Raw genomic sequence first — 16080 nt, 5'->3', positions numbered from 1 at the left:
CTCACTGTGTCCTGCCTTCTGCCCCTCTCCTGCGCCACCCCAGATGGGCTCTTGCCTTCTCGCCCCCCCGCCGCTGCCCCCCTCCCCCCGCCTGCCAACGGGGCTGCAGGGACTTCTGCTAACTGACCAGGCGTGAGGACGCAGAGTCCATACCTGGACTGGAGGACCTGATGGAAACCTGAGTCTTCCCCTCTGTTGATGATATTCCTTTGGTCCAGCCCTGCCTGGAGAAGAGGGAACCCCAGAGACATTGCATGAGAGGTCCTAAAGCACTACCTGTTTCTCCCTGGCCCTTGCCACAGATAGACCCTCACACACGTGGTGTCCTATTCCCTGTGTGGGGTTTTATTCACGGTGTTTTTTTTATTTTTTTTTGAGGTGTAAGTCACATAAAATTAACCATTCAATATGTACAATTCAGTGGTATTAAATACTTCACGATGTATTTAAGTCCCAGCTGGGCCAATGTACAACCAGCACCTCTACCTCGTTCCAGAATATTTCCTCAAAAGGAACCCCGCCCACCCAATTAGCAGTCACTCCCCATTTCCCCTCCCCCAACCCTGGCAACCACTAATCTGCTTTCTGTCCCTATGGATTTGCCTGTTCCAGACATTTCATATAGATGGAGTCATATAATACATGGCCTTTTGTGTCTGGCTTCTCTCACTCAGTATGTTTTCCAGGTTGATCCACGTTGCAGTGTGTGTCAGTGCTTCACTCCTTTTTGTGACTGAGTAATATCGCACGGTGTGGATGGACCACATTTGTTCATCCTCCACCTGGCAATGGGCATTGGGGCTGCTTCCCCCTTGTGGTGAGTGGGAGCCGCGCTGCCCCACACATTTTTGTTTGAACATGTGTATTCAGGTCTCTTGGGCTGTGCTGTGGTCATAACATGCAAGAATGGTTCTGGGCTGCCACCCGTGCTGCATTAAAGCCCTTGAATCACTCTTGTCCCTGCATCCCAAGATGACACCCAGATGGCCTTCATGGCTCTCTCCCGGGAGCACATCTGAGGACTCCTTTGGGCCACTGGATATGTGGGGGATTCAGCCCCCAGCACAGGGACCCTGCCACCCCCAACCATCTGTCTGGCTCCATCTGCCCCAACCTCACCAACCTGGGCTCAGGCAGCTTTTTCACTTGGGTGGACTCTGCTGCTTTGTCATTGGCTTGGATGTCATTTCCTCCCACGTGAGCCTCAGAGCCCTTGTGCAAGAAGTGAGTCCTGAGCTCGGCCACAAGCCCACCGTGGAACCAGTAGGCTGTCCTAAGATGGCCTCTGTTTCACTGGAAGTGGCCTTCGACATAAGTCACCTCGGCCCTGGCCACCTGCAGCTGGGCTCCTGGCAGCCTCCCGGGGACCTAGGACCTCATCGTAACATGGAAGTGAGCGACTTTCCCCACAGAGAACCTGCACAGCCATCTTGCCCCTGTTGTCCATGCACTTCCCGCACCCAGCACCTGAAGGGATGTTCGGTAGAAACCTGGCAGCCACCTCACATCCCCAGGCAGGTCTTGCAGACAACATTACAGAGCCTGTTGCTACCCAGGTCTGCTGACAGGAGTGTGACCAAGAGTCGGGGCCCCCGTTGCTTGTAATGTGGAAGAGATGCACAAGAGGGGTTGTGTGTGAGGGACACAGGCAGGAGCCACCAGGCTGACATTCAGGGAAGGTCCTGAGTAGGAGATGAAAGAGGACGGTGAGAAAGAACCAGACAGGAGTGGCCCACATGCCAAGAGACCGACCTGTGTGGGGTGGCCATGGCAGGCAGAACAAGCCCAAGTGGGTGCCGCAGGGCAGTGCCCTGGCTGAGGAAGTGGGACCTCTGCCAATTAACCAGCAGTTGTCAGAGAAGTCCACAAAATGCATGATACTGGTGAACAAGGATGGTTGCCATAGTCACAGAGTTTTGGGAACCTCTCTGGTGATGCCAAACAGCTTCCTTCTGGCAGGACTGGTCAGCACAAAGGGACACTGTGAGGAGAAGCCCTTGGGGTCTGCAGGACACACTTGGGAAGTGGACAACAGAGGCAGCCACAATGCTGGGGGGAAGTCAGGAGTGGGCCTCATCAGCCAGCGGCTGGCCGGGACAGCTGGTCCAAGCATGACATGGCTGGGACAGGTCATTAGCTGTCTTTGACACACATACCCCAATCCTCAGAAATCTACAGGTCACTCTGCCCAGTCCTGGCTGTCTCTGCCACCCCTCCCAAAACCCCAACCATGTCTCCCACCTGGATGTCCTCCAGCCTCCTCCATGAATGGTCCCAGAATGTTGTGCTCCCACTTACCTGTCCCCCTGCCGGGGCACTCTCCCTATGGCTGCTTGGAATCTTCTAGAACATCCTGGCCCAGCCTTGGCACATGGTGGGTGGGCCTCTGGGACAGCCCAGGGAAAGAACACAGGGCCCAACTGTAGGCAGCTCCAGAAGATGCCACATGGACACTTGTCCGCACTTGTCCACACTGCCTGAAGGCATGAGCACACCCTGTCACTGTGGCCGGCTTCCCCTTAGAAATGCCAACAGGACCCTGCCATCCTGCAGGGAAGCCTGACCCTCACATGCCCTGGCCAATGTGTTCCAGGGGTCTGAGAATGGAAAATGTCCCCGATGTGTATTGGCCCCATTGGACTTTGGGTTTACATTTCCCCAAAAAGAAAGCTATTCAGGGAGAGGCAGGCCGTCCTGCCTCCAGTTTGTCTAGCACCTAATATTGCTTCCTTCATTTGAACCACACCATCCTCTTCTCCCAGCGAACCCCGTCAGCTCAGAGCTGCTGAATGGACACAGGAAGAGAGGTGCTGCTGGGGTCAGAGGGTAGGATGAAGGAGCTGGACCCTGAGGGCCATGAAGGCCCCATTATGCACCCCCACTCATCCCCTGTCCCCTAACTCCTCGGAGGGGCTGCTGCTGGTGTTAGAGGGGCAGGGAGGGGGAGGATGGATGACAAGTTTAAAAGTTTATTTCACCCCAAGTTCATGCTCACACAGTGAAATTACAATGCAATTTGTTAGGAAAGGAAAAGATTCATTTCTGTGTTCGTTTGATTTCCTTAGTTCTTTGATATTTTTGATACTTTTTCAAGGACCAGAAAATAAAGGGACTATTAGGGTGATGCTGTATGAAAAAAATGATACTCCTGATGCATTACAGCTGCTACAATAAATGTCATTTTTAAAAACACAACATTCTTGGGGTGGCCGGTTAGCTCAGTTGGTAAGAGCAAGGTGCTAATAACACCAAAGTTGCTGGTTCGATCCCTGCATGGGCCACTGTGAGCTGCGCCCTCCTTAAAAAAAAGCAAAGAAACAACATTCTTAGTTTGTAGGAGAGACAGATCAGCACCCCTTTGCCCCATCCCTGCTGTGTATGTTGAAAAGCTCTCTGAAACACAGCTCTCTGGTGATGGGCCACTTTATTGATGTGTGCTTGCTTTGTTCTTAGTGCCATTTCTAACCCTGGTTCCATGTGCTTAGTGTCTTTGCAACGTGGAGTTCAGACCCCATCTGCAGTTAGGCATGCTCTGTCCAGAGTGCGCGTCTGTGTGGCCTGAGGAAGTCCCGCGACTACAGAGCTCTGAACACAGACATTCCCTAAAGGGTTAAGTACAAACTGTTCAGAAGTGTCATCGTGAACCGGAAGTGTATCTCCCACTCTGTCTTCGTCTGCTTGTGTCACCAGTTGCTGTCAGCAGCCTGGCGTGCTCCCTGCTCTGCCACCAGGGGGCGAAGGTGGCCCGGGTAGTGTGCCCACCAGGTACAGGTAGGGAGGTGGGGACTTCACCAGACCCCAGTGGGGGTAGGCTGTTCTTACCTGCAGGGATATACAATGAGCTGCACCTCAGGACCTCTCAGTTTCCCTCCCAAAACGTGTAGGGTGGGAGATGCCAATCCCCAGGGTACTCCAGGTGTCAGGGCTACACTATTGCCTCATTTACTGGCCATTTATTTGACACCTACTAGGCACTAGGGACACAGCAAGAACCATGTCAATGTCCTTGCCCTCAGGGAGTGGACATTCTACCAGAAGCCCGACAATGGACCTCAAATAGGAGTGAGAAGGGACCTGTGAGAAGGGACCAGCGCACTGTAGGAGTGACAACCAAAGGGCATGTGGGGGACCTCCCTCGGCCAAGCCAGTCAGAGCTAGACAATGTTTCCAACTTTTGCTCATGGCCACCAAGACAGGGATCTGAGGAATGCTGTGTCCTCTACTGCATGGCCAAGCCTCTCGGGCTCGGGCTGCCAGCTCTGTGTGGGGGAGACCAGCCCCTATGGCCCTGCCTGTGGCATCCTAGAGGGTGGGGGCTGCCACAGCCTTGAGTGCTGCCTCGAGCACAGCTGACATCTGCCATTCCCAGGAGGACACTGAGGGATGGGGAGAGTGGCTGAACCCCCACGTCCAGGGGAGGGATCGAATCCTGGGTCCCCTCAGGTCCTTCTCCCCCAACCACACTCAGGCCCATATCCCAGAACTGAACTTGGGGTTGGGGGTGGTGCAGGCAGGGCTAACTGGCAGCAAGGGTATGAGTTAGCCAGCGACAATGACCAAGATGGGGTCGCGGACTCCTCCTATAACATGGAATCCAACAGCCAGTGCCTGGGGGCCAAGGGCACTTCTGACACTGGACAGGGCAGTGGCTCAACTTGGCCTGAACCACGAACCAACCCCAGCAGATGCTCAGAGCCAGATCTCCAATCTGAGTGCCCCTAACCCCTTGGCCAGCAGCCATCATGCTGTTTCCTGAGCCACCTCCTCCCCAGGAAAGGGGACTTCATCTCTAGGGGAAGTTCTTCCTGCCTCTGGAAAGTTCCTCTGTTCTCTGACACTGACAGAGGGAAGTCCCAGCTGGGCCACACCCAAATCCCTCATTCACAGGATCTGTTTCTCCCTGGGCATCTAGTTCTCAGGCCCAAAACCTTGACTTAAGGAGATTGTTTTTCAGGGATCATTTGTCCCTCCCTGGCTGTGTCCTTGAATGGCCCAGGCCATACTTGGGTTTGGCCTAGTTGTGGGGACTCCCACGTGCCTTGTCTTTGGAGTGCAGGGCCAGGGTGGGCTTTGCACAAAGACCCCATGGCCACATTGACTCAGCCCCCGTGACAGGACTAGCAGCCCATGGCCACATTATCTCTCTCCAGAATCTTCCAATCTTCACACCTTACCTGGGGCTTGTGGCTAGTAAGGATGGCTGGGAGTGCTGAAGCTCCTATCCCTTCTCTTAACTCACGTTAAAAGGGCCAGAGGTTGGTTCAGTGGTTAGAGGGCGGTGCTAACACCAAGGTCGCTAGTTCAATTCCCCCATGGGCCAGTGAGCTGCACCCTCCACAACTAGATTGAAAACAACGACTTGACATGGAACTGATGGGTCCTGGAAAAACACACAGTTCCCCGATATTCCCCCTACCCCCAAAAAAAGGGCCAGATCCTAAGTCAGGCTCCACGTCCGTAACATGACATACGTCTGTGATACGAAAGATGCCAAAGGCATTTTGATCAATGCAGTGAGAGCATCTTACAAAAGCTGGGGACACCCAAAGGAATCACCATTCAAGGTCACCGTATGGGACCAAAGTGGACTTTTGAAGCCGGTTCATTTCTCTCTCCCAAACCACACCAGACTCTAACCTTCACATTTTGACCAGTTCCTCCGAGGACACCTGTGACGTGGATTATTCAAATCCGCGCTGACTCCTACCGTGTTTCCCCGAAAATAAGACCTGACCGGAAAATAAGCCCTAGTATGATTTTTCAGGATGACATCCCCTGAACAGAAGCCCTAATGCATCTTTTGGAGCAAACCTTAACATAAGACCTGGTCTTATTTTCGGGGAAACACGGTAGCAGGGATCCAGCACATAGAAGATGCTCTGACACTCAGTTATACTAAAGGAATATTTCAAATCTAACTAGGCACCCTGCATTTTCATTTGCTAAGTCTGGCCACCCTAGGGGCTCAAGAACATCTCTGAATAAAGGAACACAGGAATGATATCAGCTGGAAGATTACTGTGTCCAAACAAGGAATGTTACCAGGGAAATAGAGTTCACGGCACTTTGCAGAACGTTTACTTCTTCCCCTCAGAATAAAATCCTGCCTCCTCCCAGGCCTCTATATCAGTGGGCCTTGTGCTTACTGCTACCTCAGGACTGTGGCACCCACTGTCCCCTGCTTGGAAAGCTCGTCCCCAGGCTGAGTCCTTGTTAAGATTTAGGTCTCTTCAAAACTTGCTCACAAGCCTCCAATTCCTGTCCCGGCAGGAGGCCTCCCCAGTCACAAGTGTCACAACCTGGTTACTCTTCTTCATTAGTAGTTGAAATCACCTTGTTCATTTCCTCATCAGTCTGCCCCTCCCCACTTGATTTGCTCACCACAGCATCCAGGATGTGACCACAGGCCTCTGAGTAGCCATGGGTGACAGCTCCCATAGGGAACCTGGGCCCTTGCACCTAACCTCCTGCCACAGATCCCATCTGCCCCCAGCTGCAGCCTTCTGGCTTTTAGGATCACCTGGGGCAGAGCCAAGGTTCCCAGCCACGAGATCCTGGTGACTCCTGCACTGGAAAGTAGGTAAGTTAGTTTCTAGATGTCAGCAAAAGGTATTGCCTTCCCTAACCCTTGACATGTAGAAATATCCCCGACCAAAGAAGGATCCTGGGAAGTCCCCGAGGCAGGGTGGACCTCAATGTGGGGCTGAAGGTGCTTGGTTCTCGGGAACATTCAAGAGGCTGGAAACAAATCCCAAAGGACAGTTCCGAATTACTGATTGAAGATGGCACCACACCTCAGTGAGAAGGATCCCCCATCAGAACACTTACTTTCATGTTTAAAAGATCAGAGCATATGCGCCATGCTTCTGTGTGTGTGCACAGAATCAAAGGGAGCCTCATAGGTCTGTTTGTGGAATTGAACCTCTCTGGGGGGGGGGGGGGAGAGAGAGAGAGAGAGAGAGAGAGAGAGATTGGTGACAACAGCTGCCTGTGGGTGAGGGGACAGGAAGTCTGAGGACCAGGGTGAGCGAAGATGCCTCCTCCCTGTGCCTTTGTTCTACCCCAAAGTGCCCAACTCATGTTAGAGGCCCATTAAAATATTTTAATACATTATCCTCCCTCGGTATCTGGTATCCGCAGGGGATTGGTTCCAGGACCCCCAAGGATACCAAAATCTGGGAATGCTCAAGTCCCTTACATAAAATGGAAGAGTATTTGCATACAATGTACACACATCATCCTGTATACTTTAAATCATCTTGCGATTATTTACATAATACAATGTAAATGTTATGTAAATAGTTGTTATACTCTATTGTTTAGGGAATGACAAGAAAAAAAGGTCTGTACATGTTCAGTACAGACATAGTACAGGTCAGCAACAACTTAGCTATCTTTTTTTCAAATATTTTTGATCTGCAATTGGTTGAATCTGAGGATACGGAACTTGCAGATACAGAGGGCCACTATGGCAATGAATGAGTGAACTCTTGAAAGGTTACTTGTCCAAAAGAACAAATAAGATGGAGGCACTTCCTCTTTAATTCCAGGCCAACCTCTCAGAGCTCATCCAGCCATCCACTCAGTGCCAGCCCCACAGGGAAGGAAGAGGAGAGAATAAATGCTGACCAGACAGGTTTCTATAATTTCTATAGGACTGGGAGAAAGTCTCTCTCTCCTGGCTCTCTTGTCAATGTTTTGGCAACAATCCAAGAGAAAATTCTCATAAAGAAGACGAGAGCTTTGGTGAGCAGATGTGTCAGAGGCGGAGCAGTAGCTGAAAGAACAAGCCTGGCTTGGTCTGGGTGGAAGCCAAAGGCAGGGAGCCTGGAGGCCTCAACAGGAAACAGACCCTGACTTTTTACCAACCTTTCCTTGGGAGAGCCACGGCCATTTCCAATGGACCTGCCGAAGGATGCAAGTTTCAGTAGATCAGCAATTCAGATAGGTGTACCTCAAAGTGCTTGGCAAACCCAAATGAATTATGCACTCCAAGAATCTTAGGAGGCAATGATGGAGGGTGCACATTGTTTGCTGTGGGCACCTGAACTGCCGCTGTCATTGAGTGACTGGAGGGCTTTAACCTTTGTGCTTAGTACCCTTCCCACTCGTATTAACCAGCTTTCATTTTTCATTGTCAGTGGGTACTCTTCCTTGTCCAAGACCATAACACCAACAGGAGTTCTCGGCAGGCTGGCACCCATCAGGCCCTCGTTTTTCTACCATTGAAGCCTTGCCTTCCTTGCTGCCTGTGCAGTCATCTGGCTCAGTTCCCATTTCCATATTTGGATGTGAATGTCACTTATCCAGTTTGCCCACATGATTTCTCAGACCCAGGAAGGGACACACCTTGGTGCAGAGAGATGCAATCAGTGCTACCACTGTGGAAAGGAAAGCCCATCCTTGATGTGGTTCACATTTTGTATGTCAGAAGCTGTGCTCATGTCATCCATTTTGGTGGGGCATTTCACTCCTTTTGACAAATGCCCATTTGCCTTGGATTCCTTGAGGACACAATTTTCTAGCCAAATGGGACTCCTGTTTATGCTTAGGTTTCCAGACTTCACGGACCTCTCTTCATCCAACATCTCTGCCTTCAGGCAATGCCCTTTTCCAGAGAATCAAAGAAATTCTGTGCATTCTTAAAATAAAAAGGTGAGATGTAATTATAGGTCCTGACATTTCCAGGGATCAGTCTGGAAATGACACAGAATAGCCCTGAAATAACCTCAATTCATTTGCAATCTTCCTTTGACAAAGTTAATTTAGCTGGCTTTGACCCTAATTAGGGTCCCCATTTGCCCTTTACTCTTGAGTTTGGGGACTCTATTAGACTGTATCCAGAAACTTCCTACAGCTTGTCTAAAAGAGAGATAGGGCTCAGGGAGTGTTAGGTTCTCAACAAGGCTCTGCTTTGCACAAGGACTCAAGGGTATAGGTCCCCCTTCTCCCCTTTCCTTCACATAAGCCCAAAGTGAGATTTAGGCAATGCAAGCTTAGGATCCAGCCATAAAGTAGCAGTGAGATATGAACAAGTCACAGTTGCCCTCTGGGCCTCTCAGATTCTCATGTATAAAATAAAGGGGTTGGACAATGAGCTGCTCTTTGATCCCAGTTCAATTCAGCAACTATAAAAGCACTGAGGGATTACTTAAATGAATAAGGCTGGATTCATACTCTCAGAAAGAATCCTGGTTAGTGACTGAAATGAAAGGAAAACCTCCTGAGGCCTTCTGTGCACCAAGCATGGTGCAAGGCACTTAGAGTTCACAATCTTCAGTGCAAGCTTTAGAGACCGGTGTTCTCACTTCGGATATGGAGGAGGAAAATAACTGGCCTAGCTAGAGGAGCAGGTGTGAGTTCAACCCCAACTCTGCCAGCCACCATTCCAAGTGTTTATTGTCCACCCAGACTGCCCCAGACACCTGCAGAATGTAGTAAGTACTACTACAACAGAGGTGCAAACAAGGTGCTCTGGGAACATGTTGTTTTCATGTTTCCAGTGGCTTCCTTCCTAGCCAAAGATTCTGCCAGCCTTGCTACTTGGGTCTAGGCTGAGTCAGGCCCCACAACGCTCCCTACTGACCTCCCATCCCTGTGACTCTCAGAATTTTTTTTTTTAAACTTTTACTTATTTTAAGTGTGTTTTTCCAGGACCCATCAGCTCTAAGTCAAGTAGTTGTTTCAATCTAGTTGTGAAGGGCGCAGCTCACAGTGGCCCATGTGGTGATCGAACCGGCAACCTTGTTGTTAAGAGCACCACACTCTAACCAACTGAGCTAACCAGCCACCCCCAACTCTCAGAATTTATTCTCTACTTTTCTTACAGGAATGTCAGCCCACTTGTAACAATAACAATAATCCTTTCCACAGGGGTACACTGCTTCACGGTTTACAAAGCACTTTCACATCCATTATCTCATTTAATCACTTCCTCCTCTTCATTCCTACAATATATTCTTGGTATCTCTTTAGTGTAACATTCTGCCTTGCCTAACAGGCCTGTTTTCCTTTGTTGTTTTCATCTTGGCTCACAAGTTCTGTCCTGTAATTCAGGTATCTCAGCACCTTGCACACTTCCGTGCATGGTGTGTGTGTGTGTGTATGTGGATAAAAGTTTGCCATATTTAATCCTCACAGTGTTGTAGGTGTTTTTCATTGCTGCCTTCTTCACCCCTTTGATTCAATGGATGTTTGGTTCAACGCCAAGAGCAAAACTGGATTCTTTGGAAGGGGGAAAATCAGGCAAGGAGTTCAGACCAACTTGGGGAAGACAGAGGCGAAGGCCACCAACACCTGGTAGGACAGGGTACCTGCTATAACAGAGGTGCAAACGCTGTTAGAAGAGTTTGAATGACTGATTAGTTTTGTCTGGGGGGTGGGTGGAAAGCAAGAGTGCTTCTTGGAAGGGCCCCACCCAGAAGAGAAAGAAACTGGGACTGAAGAGCTAGACAAGGGACAGAATCAGGAAGGGTCATAGATTTGACACTTGGGAAAAAGTAGATAGCTGCACAGAAAAATCCCCCTCGAAAAAAGGGGAAAGAGGGCTAAATGGCTAAATGGGTAGTTTTTCTAATAAGGAAGTGTAACTCCCCACAATTTTCTAGGAAAGAGGAGTCAAATGGCTGCAATTCTTAGGAAAAAACGATTCCTTCCTGCAACACTCAGATACTGCTTAGGAAAAGCACAGGGAGCACACTCCCTGGCATTTCTTTAGTAAAAGGAGTGAGGGGGCATCGATCTGCAATTCCTCTCTGGAGAGAGGAAGGGTGCTTGAAGTCCCAGATTTCTCCTTTAGACGGCCTAGGGGCACACGAGGTAAGTATTTCCCAAGTTCTCTTCAGATATGAAGGCCAGGGGTACAAAGCCCCATTGCTCCTCACACAAGGGAAGAAGAGAGCCAGTGACCCCCCCCAACACTGCTCAGAAGAGGCAGAGTGTGCTCCCCAAATACTCCTCGGGAAAGGCAGTGAATTCCCCAAATTCTCCTTAGTAAAGGGGGCAGGAGTCCGAAACCCCACAAGTTTTCTTAGAAAAAGAGAGCTGGGGTTCCGAATCTCTAAAATTCAGCCTTACCCTGGCAATTCTCCTGAGAAAAGCGGGTAGGCAAGAACCTCCAAGATTCTCTTCAGAGGAGGAGCCAGGGCAAGATTCCTGAAGATTCTCTTCAGAACTGGGGCCAGGCAAAGAATCCCGAAGATTCTCCTCAGAACGGGGGCCATGGGCAAGAATCCCCAAGATTCTCCTCAGAAGAGGAACGAACCCACAACTCTAGTCAGAAAAAAGCACAGGGGCAACGACTCCCCTCGGGAACAAGGCTGGGCCACGGCTCGCCCAGTCTCCTCTGAGCGCGCCTCACGCGGCACCGCCCACCGCCCAGCGTGCCCGCTCCACGCCCGCCTGGCCCAAGCCGCCTCCGGTGCATTGTGGGTGGGGCGCCCCTGCTGAGCACTGCGGGGAACCCCCTGCCCAGCCAGTTGTCGGCCGCTGGGCAGCCCAGTCGAACAGCCCTCTGGGGTCCAAGCGAGCCGGCCACGAATTGACGCGTCCCCCGGGCCCCTCCTTCGCGGCGTTCCCGCCCCGAAGCCGGAGCCCCACCTCTGCAGGACCCTGATTGGGCCTGAGGTCCGCTTCACTCTACCATTGGCAGAACCCCTGTCAGTCACCCTTTCCCACCTCCTCAGGCCCGCCCAGGCCTCCAGCGCGATCCCGAGGGCGAGCCGGCCAGCGCTCTCATTGGCGGTCGGGTGCTGTCCATCGTGAGGCTGGCCACGCCCCTCATGGGGTGCGGATCCCAGGAGTCTTGGCCGGACCTCATTGGCCTGCGGTGCCGCCACTCGGCGAGACGCGCCTCAACCCGGAAGTGTGCGAGGCGAAATCTGCCTAGCAACCGGGGAAGCCGGGCTGCGAAGCGGGCAATTTCAGTGTGAGACAGAGCGGCGAGACGGAGCTGCGGCTCCAAGCGCGGCGCGGCGCGGCGGCTCCTCCCGCCCGGGGTCAGCGCCCCGGCGCGCGCACGCGCATCCCTGTCGCCCGAACGCGCCTCGCGCCGTCCGCGCAGTCGGTCGGTCGACCGTCCGTCGTCCTGTCGCCGCTGCCGCCGCCGCCACCGCGGGCACCACCTGAGGGACCCGCCGCCTCGGGACCCGAGAGGACCGGAACCGACCCCACCTCCCGAGGCCGCCCGGGGCCCAGCAGCCACCCGTGGAGGCGCCGAACAACTTCGGTGAGTGAGGGGCCGGCGCCGCTGGTGGCGGGTCCCCGGCTTCCGGTGCCCCGGGCTTCTCTAAGGCTTCCGCTTCTGCGAGGGAACCGCCTCCAGTGCGTGGACCCCCTTGTTTGCGGGGACCCGCTTCTCTGAGGGAACCTCCCCACCTCTGAGGGCACCCCCGCTTCTCAGAGGGATTCCCCTTCATTGAAGGACCTCACCTGTGAAAGACCCCACTTTTCTGAGGGCCTCGCCTCTCTAAGCAGACCCACACTTTTTTGAGGGGAGTTCCCTTCTCTGGTGGACCCTTTACTTTCCTGAGGGACCTCACCTCTCTGAGGGCCACCCCCCACCTTTTTGGGACCCCCTGTCTTCCTAGGGATCCCCTGCCTCCCTGATGGACCCCGCTTCTCCCAGGAGACATTCCTGCTTCTAGGACACCCTCCTCCTCACTTCTCTGGGGTCCCCCACCTCTCTGAAGAGACCGACCTATCCCGCCTTTTCAGGGACCGCCTCCCACCTTCTCTGAGGAGATCCCAGCTTCTCTGAGCTGTTGTCCCACTTTCTGATACGTCCCCTTTTGCCCTTGCTTTTCTAAGGTGTCTCCTTCTTTTCATAGGTCCCCTTCCCCCTTACCTTTCTGAAATGTTCTCCCTTCTTTTCTGTCCCCACTTATTTGGGTGACCTCTTCTCCCAAGTGTCCCTCAACTAATCTGAGGTATTCCTGCTTATGTCAGAAGCCTTCTTGGACGTGCTTTCCACTTTTCCGTGCTCTCCCCACTTTTGATGGGACCCCCTGCTTTTTGATGCGTGCCTCCATTTTCCTGAGAGGTCCCTCACTACTCTGAAATGCCCATTCGTCTTACTGGATCCTTAGTTTTCTGAGGGAAAGTTGTCCACTTTTCCAAAATATTTTCCATTTCTTTTAGGTTCCCACTAATCTATGGATGCTGCCGTGTTCGGAGAGGTCCCTGGCTTCTCCAGAGGTTCTCCCCCTAATGTGAAATGTCCACCACTCCTATGGGTTCTTAACATCTCTGAAACGCGCCTCTGCTTTTCCAAGATATCCCCTCTCCTGATAGGAGATACGTGGATTTCTTCACTTCTCTGAGGGGTATCCTTGCATTCAGAGGGGTTCCCCTCCCACTTGCCTGAGGACATGTCCCCTTTCCCGAGGTTTCCTTCCTGATTCTCTAAGTGAGAAACTTTCCCCTCATTTCTCCTTGGAACTTCAAGGTTCCCTTATTTCTGTTTGTGGTGCCCACCTCCCTCCATTCTGGAAGGAGTGACCAGAAATGTATTGCCCCTTCAGTCCTCTTTCTTGCCAGACTGGGAATCTTCTCTGAACGTTTACCTCAGCTTATGGGAACCTGGAGGATTTTGTGGCTGGAAGGGAAATGGGGAGACAGAGAGGCAACCCCTCCCTCCTCCCACCTTTACTCTTGTCCTAATTTAATACCTGCTAGATTTGGGGGAGCAGGCGCTGTTGCCAGATGACCACCTTTGTTACCCCATTTTTGAGCCATGGGGCCACCACTGTGTTGTCAGACCAGTACAGAGTCGGGAGGGACAGGGCTGGAACATTGTCTGCCCATTATCACACTGTCAAGCTGTGGGACTGATCCACTTCCTGTCCCATGCCTGAGTCCTCCCTCTGCACAGTGTAACTCATCTCCTCCCCCAAAGGGGGGGGGAGAAAAAAAAATGCTCCTTCAGGTTTTTCTGTTGCCTTTTCTCTCCCTAGGCCCTTTGATATACCCCTTGATCTCTAGAAGCTCCTCAGTTTGTGGGCCACTCTGGTTTGAAAGGCAGGGCAAGAAGCAGGAAATGGGTCACTTTAGATCCAGGAAGGGTGGACAGGAGGCAACGCATGGGGTTTGACTTCATTTGTCTAAGTTTGAGGTGACTTCAGCCTGGCCCAAAGGAAATTTTTACGTGGATTTTATAAATCTCATGTACTTTTTTTAATGGCCCACCCTGGATTCCAAGTTCACTCCGGTAGCTAATTTTATCTGCTTTGCGGAACGCAGAGCTCTCTGGAGCCCAAGTAGATGAATGCTGGCATTGAGAGATGGTCCAAAGGACAGGAATGAACTCAGTTTGAAACCTGAGTAACTTGTAACCACTTTGTGTCCATGCACAAGTTTCAGGCTGAAAATGTGGAGAGGACGTTCCTGAAGTGGAGTTCTGAAATATAGACTGAACTCCTGTTTGGTTTAGTGTTTCAACGAGTTCTTCCCTCTGACTGCTAGAACGGCAGTTCACTTTACAGTTTGACTTAAGGCTGTCTCTCTCCTGTTCATTTCCATCTGGGTCTTACTTAATTTGAGTCCTTTGTGAAGACTCCTGCCGAGGCTATAATTTGAGTTCTAAATCTGTCGTGGACCATGTGGACACAAGTTTCAACTCGAGCTATTTTCTTCTGTTGGAGAAGTGCTTGGAGAGTTTCCTGGGCCCTCTGCTCCTGGGGTTGTCAAGTCCAGGCAAGAAGCTGCTGCAGACCTGGTTGCTCTTCTACTGCCTTTTCCTGGTCAGCTGTCGGCACTGCCCTGAAGGGCAGGGAAAGATGATGGGAAGCTCAGGGCTTAGGGTGTCCTGAGACAGGGCAGAGAAGTGCTGGCACGTATTTGTTATATTAAATGAAACCCACAGAACCAGCAAGGTAGGGTGTTAGAAAGGGAGGAGGGGAGCTTTGAAGTCAGAAGGACCTGATTCAGAGTCTGGGTCTGTCCTCCCTCGTTGTGTGGCCTCGGACAAGTTATGGCACAAAATTGGCACGTTACTAAATATTTGAGGGGTTACATCTCTGTAAATGTGTGTGAAGACACTTATAGATGGGAAGTGCTTCCTAGACGTATGAATGAATGAATCTGAGAGAATAAATGAGAGGCGGCCAGCACATGGTTGGTATGTAGTAAAGGTTGGTTGTTTTGCTCAGGAGATTAGGGTTCTGGCCTGCACTCTCAGACCAAGAAGCACTTGACATTCTGCCAAGGCTAAATTAAATATGCCTGAAGAGAAAGAAACTTGGTATGTCTCTTGCAAAGCCCACTGCCCTCCTGGGTCTTGTAGCATTTTTGTGTTCAGATAGCAGATGTGAGATGCATTTGCTGTGTGGCAGGCATTTGTAATTTGCCTTGGCCTTGCCTTCTCTCTCTGTAAAATGGGATAATTTGTGAGTTAAGGGCAAGTAGGGAGATGTATTAGTATAATTAGACCGTAGGCAAGATAGACAAAGAATTGTGGGAAGACAACAGTAGGAGAACCATAAACCTAAAGGAGCACATCCATACTTCGGGTGAGTGAGTGATAGGCAGCAGTTAACTGGCGAGTGATCTCTTACACATTAGAACCTTGAAAGAAGAACTGTTCTTTTAGGGTAATGGATCAGATTTGGGGACAAAAGACTGGGAAAATGATGTACAAAGGCATTTGACGCCACACAATAATAGTACTTTGAGAGGGCCAGTGTGTGGCTTAGTGCCCATGAGGAGATCAGAATTCACCTTGAGCTCCCTGGATAGAGCTGTGGAGATGCTAACTCTGCCTCTGGGGGTGGGCAGGACAGTGTTTTGTTTTTTTTCCTTAAGAGGATTCTTTCTTAGCAGTCAGTGAAAGCCCTAAAATCATGGGGGTGAGTAGGGCCCAGGCTTTTTTTCACTTACTAGTGTGGGGATAGATGGCGCTTGCCCTGATAGCTAAAACCCAGGGGAAATAATGGGTGAAAATCTGAGCTAGGTCCCCCCTGGGCTGCTTCCAAGTTTGAAGGGTTCCCCCCCCACCTTGAAATATTCCCACTCTCTCCCTTCGTGTCTGTCTGTCTCACACACACAAAGTGACTTTTGAGGCCAAGAAATATCCACTAATCTTAA

The 16080-nt window shown here is 51.3% G+C and overlaps 1 protein-coding gene across 5 annotated transcripts in view; it reads left to right on the top strand.

Annotated features, from left to right (window-relative positions):
• Positions 1 to 11882: 11882 nt before the first annotated feature.
• The window catches only part of GATAD2A (GATA zinc finger domain containing 2A), a 91666-nt gene continuing 87468 nt past the window's right edge, over positions 11883 to 16080 (top strand). For 2 of the 5 annotated variants that reach the window (XM_019736883.2, XM_074337802.1), the window contains exon 1: positions 11884 to 12226. The gene's annotated coding sequence lies outside the window, so the exon portion shown is untranslated. Of the gene's footprint in view, positions 12227 to 16080 lie in introns of all 5 variants that reach the window. The other 3 variants (XM_019736881.2, XM_019736880.2, XM_074337805.1) reach the window with 2 other exon arrangements.

The sequence above is a fragment of the Rhinolophus sinicus genome, linkage group LG07 (assembly GCF_036562045.2).
Source record: "Rhinolophus sinicus isolate RSC01 linkage group LG07, ASM3656204v1, whole genome shotgun sequence".
Taxonomy (NCBI): Eukaryota; Metazoa; Chordata; class Mammalia; order Chiroptera; family Rhinolophidae; genus Rhinolophus; species Rhinolophus sinicus.
The sequence above is the reverse complement of the archived record's forward strand: the minus strand, read 5'-3'. Positions and strand labels throughout refer to the sequence as shown.